Below are 17,196 nucleotides of genomic sequence, written 5' to 3'. Positions count from 1 at the left end.
ACTCCACATCACTTGTCACGATGACCATATCCTCCTCCAATCTAATCTCCTCAAAACATTTAAGGACATCAGTGGAGTCGCGTAAGTATGATGGCAGGGACTCGACAAGTGGCTTCAAATAAAAATCCAAGAACTGACATACCACCTCCGTCAAACTCCCTATCCCAGATATTATGGGACGTCCCGGGGGGCAAGTTACACTCTTATGGACTTTAGGCAGGAGGTATAGGGTTGATACCCTCGGATGAGTCACAACCAAGCCATCCCGGACCTTTCTTGATATAATACCTTCGTCCACAGCTCTGTCCAAAATTCTACATAATTTACCCTGAAATACTGTCATAGGGTTGCTAGATAATTGGCGATACACTCTAACATCATTTAGCTGGCGTCTGGCCTCCTTCTCATACATGTCGCACGGCCAAACCACCACGTTGCCACCTTTGTCCGCAGGTTTATAGATGACATCTTTAATACTCCTCAGTTGTTTAAGTGCTATACGTTCACTACCAGTGAGGTTATCCCAACGTTGGCCCTGTAGCATCTTAAGGTCCTCAGAGACCAATTTGACAAATACTTCAACCTGCGGACAAAGTGCAAAGGGTGGGAAGGTCGTGGACTTTTTCTGTATGCCCCCTGGTATTGGGTCATTACTCTCACCTTGGGCCTCACTCCATAATTCTTCCAGCATGGCCAGAACCTGTGAGTCATCCGGGATCAAGGACGTCATCTCTCCGCTACCATGGTACCTACGTAGCATAATTTTCCTAGCAAAGAGATGAAGGTCCTTGATCGCCTCAAAATAGTCAAAGTCAATGCTCGGGGAAAAGGTAAGTCCTTTTGATAACACTTTCACCTGTTCGTCTGTCAGTGCATATCTTGATAAATTTATTACCTATAACGCCTCCCTCTGTTCCTTTGATGTTGAGGAACCACTTGACGTTGTCTCTCTCTAAGATTCCGTGTTGTAACTGGCATATCTCTTGTACCTTCCTCCTCGCCCTCGCTGGGCATGCGTTTGTCTAAAGTCACCTTATGGTGGATAACCCCTTTAACCCGATAACGACCATGGACGAGTATAGACGTCCAGGTTGGCGGGCGTTTCGGCACCTGGACATCTATACTCGTCCATTATTCTCGTGGCTGCTGCCCAGTGCACCCACGAGATTGCGGCAGGGACTCGGCTGTATCACACAGCCGGGAACCTGCTGCACTGCTGGGACCAAAGTAAACTTTGGTCCCGGCAGTTTTAACCCTTACAGCCGCGATCGGAAGTGACCGCGGGCTGTAAGTGTCATCACAGAGGGAGCTCACTCTGTCACCCCTGCAGCACCCCGCATCGCGATCGCGGGGTGCTGTGTGTGGCTGCGGCTGGCCGGGGCCTGCCGCACTGCCGGGAGTGAAGTTCACTCCCGACAGTTTAACCCTTACAGCCGCGGTCAGAAGTGACCGCGCGCTGTAAGGAGTTCTGATAGAGGGGGGGGGGGGGCTCCCTCTGTCTCTCCTGCAGCACCCCGGAGCATCTTGGGGTGCTGCTACATACCTGGGCAGCCGGGGGTCCTACAAAGACCCCCAGGTCTGCCCTGGGTATTGCCTGAAAGGACGTGCCAGAGACACATCCTAATTTGTTGCCTGCTAGTGAAAACTGGCAGGCACCATATAACTGCAATGCTTTGGAATACTAAGTATTTCAAAGCATTAAAAAGTGTAAAAATAAATAAATAAAATAAAAGTGTAATAAAAGTGTAAAAAAAATAATTTAAAAATACAATTATTAAATTAATCTAATAAAGAAAAATGCATAATGTGTAGGATCGCATTGGCGGACATCCGCAGCATGTAATATGCTGCGGATGTCCACCATGTGATCCTACACACTATGCAGCAGTCACGGTAATGAGCTCCCTGCTGCGGCTGGGTAGCTTTGTGTGTCCACTCATAGCGGCAGATTTCCCATCGGCAGTCATGAGCGGACACACTGAGCTACCCAGCCGCAGCAGTGATGGATATATTCGCCATGAGCGGGTGCTTATTCCCACAACATGGCGGATATATCCATCAGGAGCCTTAACTGTCACAGAGAGACGCTTTATACTGCTAGCCGACTAAGGACCAATCAGAGAGGTCCCTGGTCCAGCCAATAACTTGTAGGGGTGCGGTATATAAATGGGGTCACTTGTGGGGGTGGGGGTACTGTTCTGCCCTGAAAGCCAAATGGCGCATCTCTCCTTCTGAGTCCTACTACGCGGCCAAGGAACCATATATGGCCTAAGCGGGGGTATTTCCGAACATGGGACAAGCAGCTAAATAAAATATAGGGTGCATTTCTTTCAATATCAGAAGTAATGTACAAAAAATATGCCCCCCAAATCATGCATTTGTGAAAAATTTCAAATTTCAAATTTTTAACACTGACTTTGTAATAATTCCTGCCAAAAATCTATGGTGTTAAAATACTCACTGTACCCCCTAGCGAATACCTTTAGGGGTCTAGTTTTTAAAATGGGGTAATTTGGGGGGGGGGGGGGTGTTCCTATGTTCTACCACCTTCAAATTTCTGCAAACCTTGCATAGCACATAAAAAAGATGTACTGTGCTTTTCAAATTTTCAACATTTTCAAAATTTCAAGTTAAATTGTTAGGCTTCTAACTAATTTAAAATGTTAATTAAAAACAAAAAAATGATGTCAAAATAAAGTAGACATCTGAAAGTATAAGTTTCATAAACTATTTGGTCAGTAAAAAAAAATCTACAAATGATATCGGCTTACTTTTACTATGTACATGAAGGACAACTTGTGACAAAAACACAATGTCAGAATTATCGTGATTGGCAAAACGTTACCAGAGTTATTCTCTAATAAAGACAGACATTCCCGATTTGAAAAAACAGGCCTGGTCTTTCAGGGGCGTACAGGTTTATTTGTATTGGTCCTTAAGGGGTTAAATAAGTTTGGTTGAGCATCCAGTGATAGGAAGATTCCTGGTTGTTCAAAACATTTTCCATTTAAAGGGTACCTGTGGCCACTCTTAAACAATTGACTTTGTGTTACCTACAGATATCTGAGAGGATGCTAACCCTTACCTTTTTATAGTATGTTAATCGCCCCATAACATTCTGTCGCCCCTCTGGTGATCTCAGTAATCCGTCATAGTGTCCAGCACTTAATTATACCTTGCACTGTGTTTGCCGTGCTTACAGTGAAAAGGGGCAAGTGTATGTTATGTCTGGGGCATGTATTCAGGTCCAGACAAAACTTGATAAGAACTCTATTTTGACCAGATGCCAACTTTTCCGTGCAACAATGAGGCAAATTGTAATGTGAACCCTTATTATAAAATAACTGGCTCTTCATAAGCTGTTTCAAATTTTAAAACAATGAAGCCATGAAATCCATGGATATAGGATTTTTTTTACGTGATCTCAATCAGTATCCTGGAGATACTGTTCCTTAAGGGGTCTTTTTGTTTTCTCCATTATGACTAAGCTTGTATTTTCTAGGCTGTATACAGATGCACAGTACTTTTTTTCCTTTATAAAATTATTGAAATGCACCTGTCATTATAAAAACTTTTGACATTGTCTTAGGGACAGGTAAAAAGTTTTTATCTGTCGGGTTCTGAAATAGGGCAGAGAGAAGTGTCCATGTGGGTGAGACAGTCCTATACACATACGTTATGAGACAGTAACTTGACAAAGAGTCAGGAAAGAACACAGTAAGCATTCACTTCTTCCGGCTCATTCTTCCTAATTGGTTGGGGTCCGAACACTCAGTCTCTGCCTGATCACAACTTTATATCTATATTTATATGTCTCTGCGACATATAAAAAGTTTTTGTTTTTTTAAAAGGGGTATTCTGGCCAAAGACATCTTATCCCCTAACCAAAGGATTCTGATTCTGCAGTCTTGCTCCCACACACCCCATGTATTTTAGCAGTTTTACCCATTTAATTTCCTATTTAAAATCTCTGCTCTCAATTTTATTTTATCAGAAGCAATAGTAGGCCAAGGCTAAACAGTTTCTGTCTTACAGCACGGCTTAGTTCCCCTCCTATTCACCCAGCTCTGGTCCTTGTGCACTGCATTGTAACCAGTCACATGGGTTTGTGTGCGAAGCGGGAGTCACCATCTCTATGTAATGAGGGTCTCATATATGGGGAAGATTAATCAAAACCTGTTCAGTGGAAGTTGACCAGTTGCCCATAGGAACCAATCAGATAGTTTTTTTTCATTTCTCTGGCCTGTTTAAAGGCCTATTCAAAAATGACTGATTGGTTGCTATGGGCAACTGGTCAACTTTTTCTCTGCAAAGGTTAAAATCTCCCCCATAGACTTACATAGAGTAAGTGATTTCCACGTCATACACAAACCTATGACTGCTGGTCACAATGCAGCACCCTGAGGCCGAAGCTGGGTGAATAGCAGGGGAACGGAGTCCTGTGGTGAGACGGGAAGCAGGGCAACTGTTTATCCTCACCCTGTCAATGCCCCTGATAAAATAAAATTCAGGACTGGAGAGTCCCATTTAGGGTGTATTCACATTCTATTTATAGGGGCTTCATATTTGATTTCAAATTCTGCACATGAAATATGCCCAAGATACTGTATGTGTAAATAAACCCTAAAAAATCACAAATATGTTGGTGAGCCATGCTTACACCTGTCACATGTTCATTTACAGATTCTTTCCGATTAGACAGGAAGAATAGGGCGGCATACAGAGGTAAAACAATGGAAATCCCAGTGGAACCTGGTGACCCCTTTATACAACAGTGGTTTCTGTCAGGAGCCGATATTGTCTTCTGTGGGAAGAAAGAGGCAATTCATTATGGTTTCTGTTATTAATGGAAACCACAATGCAACTATGAATAGAACCTAAGGAATCAAAATAGTTCATACTGTTTTCTCTTTTTTGTTGTGAAGGAGTAAACTATTTTATTTCTTTCTCGTTTTATTGGTTTCACATTGTGTTGACTTTTTTTTTTCTTTTTTAATAATAATAAGACCTCTTCCAAGTATAAATTGAGAATATTTTCTGTATCATAGCAGTAATAAAAATGAAAACAATTTGCACCTCTGAAGTCTCTCGTTCTATTTTTCCTACTTTTGCCTTTGACCTTTGCCTTTGAGTTGCATCATGTTTATTTATAGGTTTGACCTCGCACCTGTAATGATCCAGCTCAAACAATTTCAGACTGTTTCTCCCCGTTCCATGAAATATCCTTTTCTAGTCACTTTATTTCAATGCAGTGGGCTCAGCTGCTCATTGGCAGACAATTGCCGAGTTCAACAATAGAATCTAGTACAAAAAATGGAAACTCAGCAAGTTGTGAGGATGAATAGAATTGTTATTTGTAGGACAGAGAGAATATATTAAGTTACACAGGAAGTCACCTTTATGGCAAGTAATAGTAACTAATTAGAAAAACTTCATATGGAACAGTCAATAGGTCAAGATTATATTTGATTTAGTTTGTAATTATAAAGGCTTTTATGGTTATATTGGGGGAGATTTATCAATATGTGTGCAGAAGAAGAGTGGTGCAGTTGCCTACAGCAACCAATCAGATTGCTTCTTCTATATTTAAAGAGTGTGTGAAAAATGAAATAAGCAATCTGATTGGTTGCCATGGGCAACTTCACCATTTTTCTCTACACAAGTTTTGATAAATCTCCCACATAGAGTCTAAGGCTCCTTTGGGTGCCATATGTATGAAGAAATGCTGTAGCACGCAGTATTTCACACTGCGCAAAAGGGCAGCCCTGTTTGTATACTGATCGGAGAATATGCAGCGGATTTCCTGCTGTGCAGCACATTTTGCGCAGTGTGAAATATGCTGCGTAAGCGCTACAATAGAAGAATATCTCCCTACATATGGAGACTGATGAAATTTGCTTATATTATATGAAATTAGAGACATACGTTGGCACAGTAGAGCCCCATTCTATCCTTTATGCAGTATACTATTATAAACCGGACAGATTGGGGCCAAAAAGGACTCTCCTTTGTTCTCTGTCGAGCGAATAGACTCCCCATGGAGACGTTTACTGTATACAGCAGTGGTCTGAAACTGCTGTAAGGGTGCATTCACACGTGCAGGATCTTGTGCAGATTTGATGTGCAGGATTTGTAACTGCTGATTAGAAGCTGTGCTCAGTAATTTAGTTTAAGTTGAAATCTGCAGCAGAAAATCTTGTGCATCAAATCTGCGTACGTGTGAATGTGCCCTAAAACTGATCGTGGGGGGTCCCAGTGGTCAGACCCCCCCACGATCAGCTACTTACCCCCTCTTTTAAAGCAATATTGTCTATAGTTTTTTAAAGTGTACCTATCGTTAACAAAAACCTTTTTATATAATGTAGATAATACCATTGTCATAGTGCTAATCCGGCAGCTGAAAAACCAAATTTCCAATTAAATATTAAATTTAAAATCAGCTTACAGCCATTGGCTGTCTGGGCATACTGGGAGTTGAAGTTTTGCAACCACTGGTATACAGTAATGTATATAATTATAGATGTCAGCAAACAGAGAAAGACAAGGAGCGGCGGCACCACTGCGACAACAAAGGAACACAATCTGCTAGGACTGTCTGCTACTGACCCGGTTCCCAGTGTGGGGTGCAGAAAACAAAGTCTCAATGAGAAATAGACATGTGAAGAAGAAAAGTCTTACTAATTGATCCGTTTCACGTCATAGGTGACGCTTCATCCGGCCGGATGAAGCGTCACCTATGATGTGAAACGATTCATAGCCTTACTGCACACGCCCCACACCTGTGATCCACTCGCCCACTTTCCTGATCCTAGGCTGTATTGAAACAATACCTGCATGATGTTTGCTGCCATGCTAGTTCCTGAATAAAGCTGTTTTCTGGTTTCCTGGATCGGTGAGTGTGACATTTCTTCTTCACGTGTCTAATGTATATAATTATATTCTTTCCATTCTGTATATAATTTCTCAGCTCTTTTCTCTGCTATGCAATGTTTTCTGCTGATTCCACATGGCATTCTGGACTTGGATGATTCCAGGATGTAAGTTGATTTTAGATTTAATATTTAATTGGAAATTTTGTTTGTCAGCTGCCGGATTAGCACTATGACAATAGAGCTTCACTTTGCATGTTGAAAGTAATGCAGACATTTGATAATTGATTTTAGGACTGTTGTTGTGGCATATCTGATATTTATATCAAAAGGCTTAGATCAAATTCTCAGCATTTTATTTATTTTCTTAAATAAATGTATACATGCGATGTAAACACCATTATAACTGACTCACCAATGAGCTAGAATTATTCATTATTTTCTGAAAATATAAAGTAAAGCATTACCAACTTACTGAGCAACAAATATGCATATGCATAGGGGATGTCTGCCTTAAAGTGTACCTGTCGTCAACAAAAACTTTTTATATAATGTAATAATACCATTATATGTATATTTGTATTATACATTGGTTAAAAATTGTGTATATTTTTGTCCATGCAGCTATTGCCTGTGTGTCTCTATGAGGAGTCCAAAAACAGGAAGTGAGGATGGACAAGCAGGGCTCTGTGCAGGCTCCCGAATTGTCAGTCATCACGATGTATGAGCCAGGAGCATGTTATAGAGCCTCAGTGCACACTCTTCTGCTTGTCCACCTCACTTCCTGTATTTGGACTCCTCATAGAGTATATATATATATATATATATATATATATATACATGCATATATATATGTAGGTATATATATATATATATATATATATATATATATATATATATACATACGATAGCTGCAGGAACAAAAATTATACACATTTTATCTACATGGTATTATCTACATTTTATTAAAAGTTTTTGCTGACGACAGTCACATTTTAAAAAACTATAGACAATATCGCTTTAAAAGATGGGATAAGTAGCTGATCGTGGGGGGTCTGACCACTGGGACCCCGACTCTCTCAGTGAGTTATAGACCTGCACAGTAGATGGCATGCACTCCATTCATTTTTAGGGGAGCACCAATGATGCCAGAGAGCTGTACTAGGGTCTCTTCGGCACTCCCATAGAAATTAATGGAGTGCGTACCATCTGCAGTGCGCGCTACCTACTGAGAGCAGGGTCCTGTTCCAGGTCTTTTTCTTGTGGATAGGAAATACCGTATAAGCCGAGTTTTTCAGCACAATTTTTCGTGCTGAAAACACCCCCCTCGGCTTATACTCGAGTGAACTCCCCCACCCGCAGTGGTCTTCAACCTGCGGACCTCCAGAGGTTTCAAAACTACAACTCCCAGCAAGCCCGGGCAGCCATCGGCTGTCCGGGCTTGCTGGGAGTTGTAGTTTTGAAACCTCCGGAGGTCCGCAGGTTGAGGACCACTGCGGCCTTCGACATCATCCAGCCCCCTCTCACCCCCCTTTAGTTCTGTACAGTACTCACCTCCGCTCGGCGCTGGTCCGGTGCTGCAGGACTGTCCGGAGAGGAGGTCGTCCGGTGGGATAGTGGTTCCGGGCTGCTATCTTCACCGGGGAGGCCTCTTCTAAGCGCTTCGGGCCCGGCCCCAGAATAGTCACGTTGCCTTGACAACGACGCAGAGGTACGTTCATTGCCAACGTACTTCTGCGTCATTGTCAAGGCAACGCCTCTATTCCGGGCCGGAAGCGCGGAAAAGAGGCGCCCCCGGTGAAGATGGCAGCCCGGAACCACTATCCCACCGGACCACCTCCTCTCCGGACAGTCCTGCAGCACCGGACCAGTGCCGAGCGGAGGTGAGTACTGTACAGAACTAAAGGGGGGTGAGAGGGGGCTGGGTGATGTCGAAGGCCGCAGTGGTCTTCAACCTGCGGACCTCCGGAGGTTTCAAAACTACAACTCCCAGCAAGCCCGGACAGCCGATGGCTGCCCGGGCTTGCTGGGAGTTGTAGTTTTGAAACCTCTGGAGGTCCGCAGGTTGAAGACCACTGAGGGCGGATGATGAGAAGAGGATGATGAAGGGGGGGGGGTATGGGATGATGACAAGAGGATGATGAAGGGGGGTGTGGGATGATGAAGGGGGGTGGGGATGATGACAAGGGGATGATGAAGGGGGGGTGTGGGATGATTACAAGGGGATGATGAAGGGGGGGTGTGGGATGATTACAAGGGGATGATGAAGGGGGGTGGGGATGATGACAAGGGGATGATGAAGGGGGGATGTGTGGGATGATGACAGGTGATGATGATGAGGGTCTGGATGATGACAGGCGGTGATGATGATGAGGATGTTAATGACGGGGGTCTGGATGATGACAGGGGGGGATGATGTATTTCCCACCCTAGGCTTATACTCGAGTCAATAACTTTTCCTGGGATTTTGGGTTGAAATTAGGGGTCTCGGCTTATACTCGGGTCGGCTTATACTCGAGTATATACGGTAAGTTTATTTTTGCTGGAGTTCTACTTTAAAGCCTTGGGTGCCCTGATTGCAATTATGTTTTTATGTTGCTATTACACCCTTCCCATTCCTGGTTGACTCTGCTTTTCTCTGAATAGTCAGGTGGGTGTGAACTTTATTTCAGAAAGATATGTGAATGCTAGATTCAGGGGTGTGTGAGACTGATTTACACCCTTTCAGCCTCATATTCACATCCCCCTGAACTTCACATCAATAAAGGTCATTGCAATCTGACTATTCAGGGAATAGTACAGCTAGTTAACCAAATCGCCTTTAGTCCTTTAGTAATTTATCCTGTAGTACCACTACTTGGTGGATAGTTGGTGCCATGCAGCCTCCTATGAAGGAGAGATTACATAATAAAGAGGCGAGGTAGTACGCCAGTCAGTTTGTTGCTCAGGGAAATTAGGAGGCCTGTATATGATCCAGTCCTCCAGGGGTGTGAATGCTAGTCTCAGGGTCTCAATAATAAGAGCATAGTATTCAGTTTTAAGAGGGGTCTTGAATCAGGCTCCCTAACTAACTTTGCAACCCCCCCGAGCCTTTACAACCCTTTCTGAAATAAAGTACTTGACAATTAAGGGAAAAATGCAAATAGGAAACCAAATAGTAAAAACAGTGTTGGAAACACACTATTTCAACAGTCCCACATTGAGAGCCTCTCAACTAACCACCTAGCACCCTGTTCTGAACTGATGCAGAGTGAAACTGCCGCCCCCTCCCATAGACTTGCATTAAGGGGGCGTGGTGTGAAGTCAAAAGGGGCGTGGTCGTGATGTCAAGACCCCTGCAGCCCGCACCCAGCATTCAGGACAAAATGTTCTGAACGCTGAGGCAGCGGAGTACCCCTTTAAGAATTGATTTAACCCCTTAACAACGCAGGACGCAAATGTATGTCCTGGTGCGGTGGTACTTAACGCACCAGGACGTACATTTACGTCCTATACATAATCGCGAGCATCGGACCGATGCTCGGGTCATGCTCGGCAGGTCCCGGCTGCTGATAGCAGCCAGGGACCCGACGGTAATGGCTGACATCCACGATCGCGCGGATGTCCGCCATTAACCCCTCAGATGCCGTGATCAATACAGATCACTTCATCTGCAGCGCTGTGGTCTCTAAAATGGATGATCAGATCTCCCACAGCGCTGCCGCGGTGATCCGGTCATCCAGAACAGTAGACGGAGGTCCCCTCACCTGCCTCCGCTGCCTTCCACAGGTCTTCTGCTCTGGTCTAAGATTGAGCAGACCAGAGCAGAAGATGACCGATAACACTGATCAGTGCTATGCCCTATGCATAGCACTGAACAATATTAGCAATCGAATGATTGCTATAAATAGTCCCCAATGGAGACTATTAAAGTGTAAAAATAAAAGAAAAAAAAGTTTTAAAAAATGTGAAAAATCCCCTCCCCCAATAAAAATGAAAATTGTCCATTTTTCCTCATTTTACCCCCAGAAAGTGTACGGTGAACGGCGTGAACGTAAAGAAAAAAAATCCTAAATTTCTGCTTTTTTATAACATTTTAATCCAAATAAAATTGATTAAAAATGTATTAAAAGTTGTATATATGCAAATGTGGTATAAAAAAACATTATAGATCACGGTGCAAAAAATGAGCCTCATACCGCCGCTTATACGGAAAAATGAAATAGTTATAGGTCAGCAAAATGGAGGGATTTTAAGCGCACTAATTTGGTTAAAAAGTTTGCAATTTTTCTTAAGTGGTATAGTAATAGAAAAGTATGTAATCATGGGTATCATTTTAATCATATTGACCCACAGAATAAAGAAAGGTCTACTTTATCGTAAAGTGTACAGCATGAAAACGAAACCTTCCAATATTTGTAAAATTGCAGTTTTCCTATGAATTTCCCCACATAAATAGTATTTTTTTGGTTGTGCCATACATTTTATGGTAAAGTGAGTGATGTCATTACAAAGGACAACTGGTCGCACAAAAAACAAGCCCTCATACTAGTCTGTGGATGAAAATATTAAAGAGTTATGATTTTTAGAAGGAAAGGAGGAAAAAATGAAAACGTAAAAATAAAATTGTCTACGACCGTCACGCCACCTCCCATATACTTGCATATCGGGGGCGGGGGGTGACGTCACAAGGGCGCGGAGTCGTGACATCACGATACTCCGGCCCCGTGGTCGCCACCTGGCTGTTTGTGAGCTGGCACCCCGGCGTGCAGCTCAAACAGGTGGGTGGCGAATACAAGATTGCATGGGTCCCCAGTGGCAGGACCCCCACGGTGAGACATCTTATGCCCTATCCTTTGTATAGGGGATAAGATGTCTCAGGGCTGGAGTACCCCTTTAAGGCACAAATGGGCTGAGTCATTAAGGGGTTAAAGGGATGTAGGTGGCGGTATCAAGAAGAGTTACTTTGCATTACGTAACATTTTGATTATTTTTTTTTTTTCATGTACACATACGTGTACCCTGGAATGGTGCCTTAAAGGGGTACTCCGGTGAAAACTTTTTTTCTTTTAAATCAACTGGTGGCAGAAAGTTAAACATATTTGTAAATTACTTCTATTAAAAAATCTTAATCCTTCCAGTACTTATTAGCTGCTGAATGCTACAGAGGAAATTCCTTTCTTTTTGGAACACTGATGACATCACGAGCACAGTGCTCTCTGCTGACATCTCTGTCCATTTTAGCAACCATGCATAGCAGATGCATAGCAGATGCATAGCAGATGTATGCTAAGGGCAGCATGGTGGCTCAGTGGTTAGCACTGCTGCCTTACAGTGCTGGGGACTTGGGTTCAAATCCCACTAAGGACAACAATAAATAAAGTGTTATTATTATAATAACGTCAGCAGAGAGAACTGTGCTCGTGATGTCATCAGAGAGCATTCCAAAAAGAAAAGAATTTCCTCTGTAGTATTCAGCAGCTAATAAGTACAGGAAGGATTAAGATTTTTTAATAGAAGTAATTTACAAATATGGTAAACTTTCTGCCACCAGTTGATTTAAAAGAAAAAAGGTTTTCACCGGAGTGCCCCTTTAACTCCTTAACCCATTTTTTACCTTAATGACCAGGCTCTTTTTTTTTTTTTTTTGACATGTGTCTCTTTAAATGGTGATAACTTTATAATGCATTTTCTGAGCTGAGTGATTCTGATGAGTTTTTTCGTGACATACTGTATTTTATATAAGTGGTGCATTTTTGTTGACATATGCTGCATTTCTTGTGAAAAACGCCAAAATATTGTGAAAAACTGGAAAATTTCGGGCGTTAAAATTTTTTTTTTTATGGTGTACACTGTGCGGTAAATGTGATGTTAGATTTATTCTGTGGGCGATGGCGATACCAATTTTATATAGCTTTCTATGTTCTTTTTCATTTTCTGAGTAAAATTATTTTTCTGCCATTCATTTTCCAACAGCCATAACTTTTTATTTTTCATCTGACGCCATTGAGTGAGGGCTTATTTTTTGCGGGATGACCTGTACTTTTCATTGGTATAATTTTTGTGATACATGCTACCTTTTGATCTTTTTTATTCTGCTATTTGTTGCAAAGTTGGTGAATTTTGCGTATTTATGTTGTTTTTTTTTTTACGGAGTTCACTATGCGGGATAATTTACATTATAGTTTTATAGTACACGTCATTATGGACGTGATTTGCATTTTTGATCTTTTTTGGTGATAATACAGGGCTTTTATTGGGAAAGGGGCATTTTATTTATTTTTTTTACACTTCATACTTTTATTTAAAAACTTTATTTTATTTTTTACAGGTTATACTATGCTGCAATACATTTGTACTGCAGCACAGTATGACTCGATCAGCTGCACACAGTACAGGCTTCCGTAGCAGGCAGACAGGAGGTCATGATCTGACCTCCTGGGGCCATAGAAACCAATGACTACCCGCAATCGTATCGCTGCGCCGCAGTTGGTGAAAGCGGACTGCCTGTTAAAGGGGACGGAGTCTGAGCTTTAGACTACACCCTGTTCCAAATTATTATGAAAATTATGTTTAAGTGTCACAAAGATTTTGTTTGTCAGTTTAACTCATGGATGGTATTGTGTCTCAGGGCTCTTTTGATCACTGAAAACAATCTCGGACACCTGTGATAATTAGATTGCCAGGTGAGCCCAATTTAAGGAAAAACTCCTAAAGGTGGGTGTTCCACATTATTAACCCCTTGGGGACTCAGGGTTTTTCCGTTTTTGCACTTTCATTTTTTCCTCCTCACCTTTTAAAAATCATAATCCTTTCAATTTTGCACCTACAGACCCAAATGATGGCTTATTTTGCACCACCATTTCTACTTTGTAATGACATCAGTCATTATACCCAAAAATCTAAGGCGAAACCAAGAAAAAAATAATTGTGCAACGAAATTGAAGAAAAAACTATATATTTTTATAGTTCGGACATTTACGCATGCGGCGATACCACATATGTTTATTTTTATTTACACGGTTTTATTTTTATTTTTTTATGGGAAAAGGGGGGTGATTCAAACTTTTATTAGGGAAGGGGTTAAATGACCTTTATTAACACTTTTTTTAAACTTTTTTTTTTTTTGCAGTGTTATAGGTCCCATAGGGACCTATAACACTGCACACACTGATCTCTCATGCTGATCACTGGCGTGTATTAACACGCCTGTGATCAGTGTTATCGTTGCTTGACTGCTCCTGCCTGGATCTCAGTCACGGAGCAGTCATTCGTCGATCAGACACTGAGGAGGCAGGTAAGGGCCCTCCCGGTGTCCTGTAAGCTGTTCGGGACACTGCGATTTCACCGCGGCGGTCCCGAAGAGCCCGACTGAGCAGCCGGGTTACTTTCACTTTCACTTCAGACATGGCGGTCAGCTTTGATCGCCACGTCTGAAGGATTAATACAGGGCATCACCGCGATCGGTGATGTCCTGTTTTAGCCGCAGGTCACGGCTGTTGATAGCCGCCGGGACCGACCCAATATGACGCGGGGACACCGCGTGACCCCGCGGCATATCGCGGGAGCCGGCGGAGGACGTAAATATACATCCTTCATCATTAAGGGATTAAAGGGGTACTCCACTGGAAAACATTATTTTTTTTTTTTTAAATCAACTGGTGCCAGAAAGTTAAACAGATTTGTAAATTACTTCTATTAAAAAACATTAGTCCTTTCAGTACTTATCAGCTGTTATGATCCACAGGAAGTTCTTTTCTTCTTGAATTTCCTTTCTGCATGGCCACAGTGCGCTCTGGTGACACCTCTGTACATGTCAGCAACTGTCCTAAGCAGGAGAGGTTTTCTATCTGGATTTGCTCCTACTCTGGACAGTTCCTAAAATGGACAGAGGTTTCAGCAGAGAGCACTGTGGTCAGGAAGAATGGAAATTCCAAAAGAAAAGAACTTCCTGTGGATCATAACAGCAGCTGATAAGAACTGGAAGGGTTAAGATTTTTTAATAGAAGTCATTTACAAATCTGTTTAACTTTCTGGCACCAGTTGATTAAAAAAAAAAGTTTTCCAATGGAGTACCCCATTAAGTGTGATCATCGCACTATTAAGAGATTTGTGGCTGATTCAGAGCACAGACGGGTACGTGCAGATAATGGCACATTGAGGAAGATTTCTGCCAGATCCAAGCATCGGATCAAGAGAGCAGCTGCTGAAATACCATTTGAAGCTGCTGGTGCCTCTGAAGTCCCATGGACATCATGGTGTAGAGTCTTGCAACTTTGCATAAACCTTCTATTCGGCCACCGCTAAGCAATGCTTACAAGCAGAAACGGCGGCATTGGGCAGAAAAATACTTGAAGACTAATTTTCAAACAGTCCTGTTCACTGATGAGTGCCATGCAACCCTGGATGGTCCAGATGGATGGAATAATGGATGTTTGGTGGACAGCCACCCTGTCCCAACAAGGCTGCGATGTCAGCAAGGCGGTGTTGGAGTCATGTTTTGTGCCAGAATCATGGAAAGAGAGCTGGTCTGCCCCTTTAGGATCCCGAAGGTGTAAAGATGACCTCTGCAAAGTATGTGGAGTTTCTAACTGACCACTTTCTTCCCTGCTACAGAAGGAAGAACTATGCTTTCTGTAATAAAATCATCTTGATGCATGACAATGCACCATCTCATGCTGCAAAGAATACCTCTGCATCAATGGCTGCTATGGGGATAAAAGGAGAGAAAGTCATGGTGTGGCCTCCATCCTCCCCTGACCTCAATCCTATTGAGAACCTTTGGAGCATCCTCAAGCAAAAGATCTATGAGGGTGGGAGGCAGTTTACATCCAAACAGCAGCTCTGGGAAGTTCAATGGAGGCAAGACTTGTGAAGCTGCTATCAAATAAGGGTTCCTATGTTAAAATGTAACGTGACCTATTAAAATGATTAAAAAGATAAAATGTCGTTAAAAGTCTGATTGAAATATCTTTTGATTTCAGTAAATATGCTGCAAACACAACAAATGACAATTTTTATTCTTTACAACCTATAAAGTGTTTTGAAACTTACTGTGCATAATAATTTGGAACAGTGCATTGTAGGTTTTTATGTTTAAAAAAAAATACTGTTATTAGGAAGTTTGTTCCATAACATTTTAATTATACTCTTAATAGTTGATAACATGAGAATTATGCTGACTGTTGTTTACATAAATTATTTAGGTAAATGAGAAAAACATCATTTTCATAATTTGAAACAGGGTGTATGGATAACCCACATAGCAGCATCATTGTTTTAAATGGAAATTCTGCTGTTTGGTTCACAAGTTGTAAGTTCTGTAGCAGAACTTCTGATGAGCAATTGTATTTTGGTGGTATATTGAACATGTTCAAACTTTTGGCAGAATCCGCCACAGAAGCCCCATTTGTCAACTTATGTCTGCGACAAGCAGCGAATGAGTTCTAAGTGTCTATTCACATGGCAGAATATCAACACATCTGCACCAATTCCGCTTCCACTTCATTCCGGTTCATTTGGGTGGTTTCTGACTTGTGCGGATTTTGCCTGGAATTGGTGCAAAATTGGTGCAGAATCCGCATTTGGAAATTCAGAAGTGTGAATGGGAGTGCGGAATTTCATAGAAGTCTATTGGGCTTTAATTTGAGACGGAATCCGCATGCAGAAATTCTGAGGTGTGAATAGACTATTAGGGTCTATTCCCATGGCAGAATTTCCACACATCCGAACCAATTCCGATGCCGCATTATTTTGGGTGACATCTGGTTTGTGCAAAATTGGTACGGAATCCGCATGCGGAAATTCAAAAGTGGGAATGGGAGTACAGAATCCCATAGAAGTCTATTGGGCTTTAATTTTAGGCGGGATCCGTTGGGGAGTATATTGTTTCTCTTGAGATAGCCTAAATACAATTACTGATGTAAACAATGAAAATATTTGAACAGCACTGCAGACTATGATGGCGCTATACAAGAGCAGAAAATAATTAAATTAAAAAATTATCAAAAAAAAACAACTCCGCTTTTTTAAACAAAGGGTAATACAAGTTTTAGTACCAAGCAGAAGACACTAAAGCCTGAATGATAAAGGTTTGTATTAACAATTCAGGAAGGCATTCACCACACAGTACTATAAATTAAAATAATCTAAACTTCTCCTGAGGTCATGTATAAAAATAAAACAGGAAATTAAATGAGCATTAAAAATATACTTGGTAAATTTAAGGGGGTTGGGAAACCTTGGACTGCCTCCAAGGTAAATATATAACCTCCTCCCGTATCAGAGAAGACTTTTTCTAATTTAAAAAATGTTCTTCCTCTCTCCCAAGTAGTTATGTTTTGCTGCT

The 17,196-nt window shown here is 41.9% G+C and overlaps 1 long non-coding RNA gene across 4 annotated transcripts in view; it reads left to right on the top strand.

The window, feature by feature from the left end:
- Nucleotides 1–17,196, top strand: part of LOC130362820 (uncharacterized) — a 184,934-nt gene that overhangs the window by 35,337 nt on the left and 132,401 nt on the right. Inside the window, exon 4 of one of the 4 annotated variants that reach the window (XR_008891583.1) lies at nt 4,684–5,077. The exons of the other annotated variants lie outside the window; for them this stretch is intronic. This is a non-coding gene — a long non-coding RNA (uncharacterized LOC130362820). Of the gene's footprint in view, nt 1–4,683; nt 5,078–17,196 lie in introns of those variants that run through there. 4 annotated transcript variants of the gene reach the window in all.

The sequence above is a fragment of the Hyla sarda genome, chromosome 3 (assembly GCF_029499605.1).
Source record: "Hyla sarda isolate aHylSar1 chromosome 3, aHylSar1.hap1, whole genome shotgun sequence".
NCBI classification, from domain to species: Eukaryota; Metazoa; Chordata; class Amphibia; order Anura; family Hylidae; genus Hyla; species Hyla sarda.
Note: the sequence above shows the minus strand (reverse complement) of the source record. Positions and strands in the feature narration are given on the sequence as shown.